The sequence below is a fragment of the Oncorhynchus mykiss genome, chromosome 12, assembly GCF_013265735.2.
Source record: "Oncorhynchus mykiss isolate Arlee chromosome 12, USDA_OmykA_1.1, whole genome shotgun sequence".
Taxonomy (NCBI): domain Eukaryota; kingdom Metazoa; phylum Chordata; class Actinopteri; order Salmoniformes; family Salmonidae; genus Oncorhynchus; species Oncorhynchus mykiss.
In genome coordinates, this window is record NC_048576.1 from 84491025 (window position 1) to 84498134 (window position 7110).

The 7110-nt window shown below is 41.8% G+C and overlaps 1 long non-coding RNA gene and 1 pseudogene across 1 annotated transcript; one reads left to right on the forward strand and one right to left on the reverse strand.

The window, feature by feature from the left end:
• Window positions 1–1431: 1431 nt before the first annotated feature.
• Window positions 1432–2193, reverse strand: LOC110538701. The gene is made up of 2 exons (XR_005035164.1): window positions 2123–2193; window positions 1432–1985 (listed from the first exon to the last, which is right to left on the reverse strand). It is a non-coding gene; the product is annotated as an uncharacterized LOC110538701 (long non-coding RNA).
• Window positions 2194–3482: 1289 nt separating this feature from the next.
• Window positions 3483–6770, forward strand: LOC110519485 (annotated as a pseudogene).
• Window positions 6771–7110: the final 340 nt, after the last annotated feature.

Below are 7110 nucleotides of genomic sequence, written 5' to 3' on the forward strand. Positions count from 1 at the left end.
GAGCATTTGTGAACAGCAGTTTTCAGTTCTTTCCACAGATTCTCGATTGGATTCAGGTCTGGACTTTGACTTGGCCATTCTAACACCTGGATATGTTTATTTTTGAACCATTCCATTGTAGATTTTGCTTTATGTTTTGGATCATTGTCTTGTTGGAAGACAAATCTCCGTCCCAGTCTCAGGTCTTTTGCAGACTACATCAGGTTTTCTTCCAGAATGGTCCTGTATTTGGCTCCATCCATCTTCCCATCAATTTTAACCATCTTCCCTGTCCCTGCTGAAGAAAAGCAGGCCCAAACCATGATGCTGCCACCACCATGTTTGACAGTGGGGATGGTGTGTTCAGCTGTGTTGCTTTTACGCCAAACATAATGTTTTGCATTGTTGCCAAAAAGTTCAATTTTGGTTTCATCTGACCAGAGCACCTTCTTCCACATGTTTGGTGTGTCTCCCAGGTGGCTTGTGGCAAACTTTAAAACGACACTTTTTATGGATATCTTTAAGAAATGGCTTTCTTCTTGCCACTCTTCCATAAAGGCCAGATTTGTGCAATATACGACTGATTGTTATCCTATGGACAGAGTCTCCCACCTCAGCTGTAGATCTCTGCAGTTCATCCAGAGTGATCATGGGCCTCTTGGCTGCATCTCTGATCAGTCTTCTCCTTGTATGAGCTGAAAGTTTAGAGGGACGGCCAGGTCTTGGTAGATTTGCAGTGGTCTGATACTCCTTCCATTTCAATATTATCGCTTGCACAGTGCTCCTTGGGATGTTTAAAGCTTGGGAAATCTTTTTGTATCCAAATCCGGCTTTAAACTTCTTCACAACAGTATCTCGGACCTGCCTGGTGTGTTCCTTGTTCTTCATGATGCTCTCTGCGCTTTTAACGGACCTCTGAGACTATCACAGTGCAGGTGCATTTATACGGAGACTTGATTACACACAGGTGGATTGTATTTATCATCATTAGTCATTTAGGTCAACATTGGATCATTCAGAGATCCTCACTGAACTTCTGGAGAGAGTTTGCTGCACTGAAAGTAAAGGGGCTGAATAATTTTGCACGCCCAATTTTTCAGTTTTTGATTGTTAAAAAAGTTTGAAATATCCAATAAATGTCGTTCCACTTCATGATTGTGTCCCACTTGTTGTTGATTCTTCACAAAAAAATACAGTTTTATGTCTTTATGTTTGAAGCCTGAAATGTGGCAAAAGGTCGCAAAGTTCAAGGGGGCCGAATACTTTCGCAAGGCACTGTACATTAATAGAAAATGACTCAAGTAAAAGTGAAAGTCACCCAATAAAAGCATTTGGTAGGGATGACCAGGGATGTTCTCTTGTTAAGTACATGAATTGGTCCACTTTCCTGTCATGCTAGGCATTCAAAAATGTAACGTGTACTTTTGGGTGTCAGGGAAAATGTATGGAATAAAGAGTACAGACATTTATTTAGGAATGTAAAATGATAAGATGTAAAAAGTATAAATAGTAAAGTACAAATACCGCAAGAGACTAGTTAAGTCTTTTTACTTAAGTATTTTACACCACTGGTTATTTATTTTGACTCTACTTATACTAATAAGTGCCATACTGTTTGTGCTTGTACTTGATTCATCACACACATATAGGGTTTTTGTACTAGTCTGTTGGTGGTTTGTATCACTGTGGCCACCGAGCACAATAATACACAGCTGTGTCTTCAGTCTGCAGATTCTGTCCTTTTAAAAACACTGTGTTGCTGGAAGTGTCTCTTGTGACACTGAACCTGTCTGTTAGGGAACTTTGAGAGTCTGAGCTTCCAACATAATAGATGGTCCAAATCCATTCAAGTGCTTTTCCTACAGGCTGACGGATCCAGCCTATTCCATAGACGTTGCTGCTATCAGTCAGAGAATAACCAGATACCTTACAGGTGATAATCAAAGACTCTCCAGGCTTTACATCCAATGAGCTTGGTTGGGTGAGCTCAAGACCACAGTGCACACCTGTCAATGGAAGAATTAGAATGAAAACAATCTATGGATTTACAGAGTAGTCAGAAAAGTAATTTAACAGTTGAATATATTGATATAGAACTGCAAATAAAATGTTCAGTTTCAAAAACAAATCTAAGGAGACTCACGTGATGCAGCTACAAGCAGCAGCAGCAGAGATGCAGGGAACATGGTTTGTATTCAAGCTGGGTTGGTTCGATGCTGGATTCTTAACTCTTACTGAAAGAGAGACAGACACTCCACTTTATATAGACAAAAGGAATGTAACTTTGCATAGACCTGAGAGAGTTAACCCCATGGAGATGTAAATATATTCTGTGTACCAAGAGCCAATGTCTCCTCCCATTACAATAGTCTGCTATAATAACTGAACCCCAGAGACTATCTCCCTAATTCACAACTGTCATTTTCAGTCTACACCTTTGTTTCAAAAATCTTAGAACATCCCCTGTGTAACGGCTGTTGGTGGAAGAAGTTGAGGACCAAAGCGCAGCGTGGTACGTGTTCATGTTATTTATTAAACTGAACACTAAATACAACAAGTAACAAAAGAACAACCGAAACAGCTCTGTCAGGTACAAAACAGAAATTAACTACCCACAAAACCCCTGTGGGGAAAAGCTACCTAAGTATGGTTCTCAATCAGAGACAACGACAGACAGCTGTCCCTGATTGAGAACCATACCAGACCAAACAAAGAAATACAACCCTAGAGAATGAACATAGAATGCCCACCCTAGTCACACCCTGGCCTAACCAAACTAGAGAATAAAAACCTCACTATGGCCAGGGCGTGATTTTATATCTCAATGTTCTAACTGAACTATTTTATAACTCCATCTGTATCCTAGAGGTTGTAAGACTCTAAGTTGTAATAAACAGACAGTGTCCCAGCACACAAATGATCAGTTCTTTATTCAGAGAGCTCTGCCCTTCTAGTGCAGAGCTAGGCTTTTTACACACACACACACACGCACACACGCACACCCCCACCCACCCACAAGTTTATTTATCAAGTTTACTTATCATGGGCTACTCCATTTTCGGACAGGCTGAACTTTTCCACTACCCTGGGTGAGGACAGAATCTTCTGTTATTGGTTTCACAGTTGCACAAGTTGTCTGTCGATAGCTCATCTTATCCTTTGTTGTCACAACTACACCCTGCTTACATAGCTAAAAAGAAACACAATGTCCTAATTCTATCCTGCCTAAGCTGCACACATGATCAACTTCTAGTCTTATGTGTCTAATGGATTTCACACAAAGTGATACAGTTTCAGGGTGAAATATCTTAGTCATTACTTTAAACACAAATTATTCTATCAATCCACCCATTGACTAAATATTACACACACAAGATAAATGTTTTTACACCACTAATTCCTCAACTTAAGGGGTTAGTTTTTCACTTTTTATGATTTTCACTACAACCTTCACACTTCAGAACTAAGAAAAGTTTTATCTAATTGTAGGTCATCAGGATCGAATGAATCAGCATCGTCAACAAGGCCCGGAGGCATGTAGTGTTCATCCCATTGGTTGGAATCTGGAATTGGTCCAAACCTCACCATCTGTTGAGTTACCGCATTCTCCAGCGCCTTATTCACCAACTCTCGGACAAAAAAATAAATACATCTCTATTTTTATTGTCATTTGGCCTAACAACATGAAATTAGGTTTCTATTGTTGGTTGCATAATCTTGATTTACCACTTCATGTCTAAAATGGGAAAGTGTTTGTGTTGTTTCCAGGTGAACCATCCTTGGAGCTCCTTCTAGTCCCCAGTGAGGAGCCGTCAGGCTCAGGGACCCAGAAACTCATGTGTTCTGGGTGGAGCTTCAACCCTCAGATCAAGTGGCTCTTTGGGTCTGAACAGAGGTCTGCAGCAGCCTATGAGAGAAGGATGGGGGAAGATGGACATGTGGCACTAACCAGTCATATCACAGTAACACAGCAGGAGTGGAACCAGGGTATGGTCTTCACCTGTGAGGTCATCGACAAGTATCTTCAGAAAGTCAGAAGAGCATCAATATATGTGCAGGTAGTTTTTGCTATTATGACATATACTGTCCTGGAGCAGTGATTATAGGCCTAACCATCCTTTAGTAATGTAAGCATTCTTTATCTGAAAGTGGCTTAAGACACTCAATTCCCCTTCCTCTCAGTGACTCCAATATCATCTCAGAAAGTGGGGGTTTACCTACAGGGACCCACTCTTCAAGAGCTGAGGACAGATGGAACGGTGCTGTCACCTGTCTGCTGGTGGGTCTCAGCCTTGGGGACTTTTCTGTCAGCTGGAAGGTGGATGGGGTTGTGGCTTCTCAAGGTGGAGTCACACCGACCCCCAAGGATCATTCAAATGGGACACAGACTGAGCAGATCATGTTTAACGTGTTTGCGAGGGACTGGCATGCACACAAACGTGTTTCTTGTGAGGTGAAGCACCGCTGCTCCAGCCAAGCCCAGGAGGAGCATATCACCAAATGCAGAGGTAGGCAAATTCAACACTCATTTGGTACACATAACCCAGAATGCAGGTTTTTGATACATACATACATCTTTGTGCCTATCTGACATATTAATAAACTAAATGTTTCTGTTACATTTGACTGAATAGGCCCAAAATCCAATAACTAATCAGTTTCCTGTTAATTTGTTTTGTCCCTCCAGATCTCAAGCCACCCTCCATAAAGATAGTGAGACCATCAGATTCTGATCTATGGGGGTCAAATAATGGCACACTGCTTTGCTTAGTGTCTGGGTTCTTCTCCTCTGATGTAATAGTGAATTGGGAGAAGGCTGGCAGTCGCCTACCTTAATCTCGCTACTCCAGTAGCCCTTCAGTTCTTTATGCAGGGAGCAGCACCTACTCCATGAACAGTAGACTCATCGTGCCCAGGTCCGAGTGGAATCAGAACTCCAATTACTCCTGTGCTGTCAGACATGAGTCGTCCAAGAGACCTATCACCAGCACAATAGAGAATGTATTTGGTGAGTGGACTGTTGATTTGAATAGTGCCATGGATTAGATTGTAATAACATGTACTGATGAATAGTAAAACTGTTGGTTGATAATGTTGTCTAATGACTTGAAGAGTTTAGATGAGAACAATACCAGAGATATGTGGTTAGTGTGTCTCCCAATAAAAATAATTTGTAGTGCACAATGCCCATTTTGTGCATCCCAACTCTCTCTTTCATGCCCTACAGTAGGTATACGAATAGGCTATCCTCCAAACCCCTCATTGTGTAAAAAAAATGTCATCAAGAAAGAAATGTAGGCTAGGTCAGCAGACCACTCTTGAGTTGAACTTAGAATTGACCTCAGACCATTTCCATTAGTACAATTTTTATAAACACCTCAGAATAACATTTACTCAATATATTGCTAAATTAGTCAAATTATCAGTTCTGTTGGATTTGCTAACTAAATTGGCTCGCTGGTTATGTTTATCTAGTTGGCTAACCCAGCTAGCCAAGCTATATTGTTATCCTAGCTTGTGCATTCATTTGCTCATTTTTCTGAGAAGCAAAACAATACAAGTAGATATTTCCACATTTAGCCAATTCATCATAACTCAAGTGAAAACATGTAAAAATGAAGCTATTTGATTTGAGTAGTTAAATAGGACGTTCTGATTATATCCTTTCTTCTTAGTAAGTTCTCAACTCCAAGGTTCTGAAGTGTTGTTGCCAAAGTCACTTGCGGTCAAGTGCCGCGTGAGTCTGAACGTACCGTCTAGACAGGACAGAGCCATTGCAAATGCAAACCCTAGTGTCAATGATACAACAACACCACCACCAATAATAATCTGTGTTGCTAGCTGTGCCCCAAGAATGTATAGCATTTTAGGGTACATGGAGTTCCAGCACCAGGCCTCAAAGTATGTACATCCTTTATTCAGTCATCATCACTCATACATATAGAATCAAATAAAAGTTTATTGTTCACGTACACAGTTTTGTTGATGTTATCGCACGTGATTACCCCCTTTCCATCCACCCATTTTCTCTCCCAGACTCTGTCATGCCCAGTCTCATCCACTCCAGTCTATCTTCCCTGACTCTCACTTTCGCTCTCACTCCAGGCTCAGTGACCCCCTCCGCACCAACAGCCACCCTGTTCCAGGGTCCCAGTGAGCTCGTCTGCCTGGTGCTTTGCTTCAGCCCTTCGGACATCAACATCTCCTGGCTGCTGGACAACGTGACAGAGCTGTGGAACAACAACACTAGCACCCCCTACAAGGCACCAGGGGAAAATTTGGCATCAGGAGCTACCTGAGCTTGGCACCCCAGGACTATGCACCGGGGGCTGTTTACACCTGCAGGGTGACCCACACCACCCAGACTCTGGCCCTGAACATATCCAAACCAGGTGTCTGTCTGTCTGTTCACTCAATTCTGATACAATAAAATGTTCCTGGTGCTAGCCTGTTTCTAGCTTCATATGCTCTGTTTCACCATTGTAACAGAGCATTTCAGTATGTATTCCAGGCTAGCCTGTTTCTGCAACTCTTTCTCACTGAAAATCTCCTCTTTTTCATTTTGAGTAGAGCTCCTTGAGCTGGAGGGTGTGTTCTTTGACGAGAACAGGTCTGATCCAATCCTGGCGGACACTGCAGAGGAGAACTGGAACATGGCCTGCATCTTTCTGGTCCTCTTCCTCCTCTCCCTCCTCTACAGCTTCACAGTCACTCTGGTCAAGGTGAGAGGGAGGATATAACCACCTCACAGGTTTTCACTGCCTGGCTTTGAAGTGCAAATATATATTTGTGCGGTTTGCCTTTTTTCTGAAGAAGAAGAATGCATTCTTTTATCCCAGTGTGTCTTTACTGCTTTAATTCCCTATTGAAGCACCTGTTGAGTTTCAGACATCAAATGTCCTCCCACACAGAAGGTATTCAGATTATCTTCATGTTCAATATTATTCATATTGGTCTCACCAAAGGCTACAGTGGGGCAAAAAAGTATTTAGTCAGCCACCAATTGTGCAAGTTCTCCCACCTAAAAAGATGAGAGAGGCCTGTAATTTTCATCATAGGTACACTTCAACTATGACAGACAAAATGAGAAAAAAAATCCAGAAAATCACATTGTAGGATTTTGAATGAATT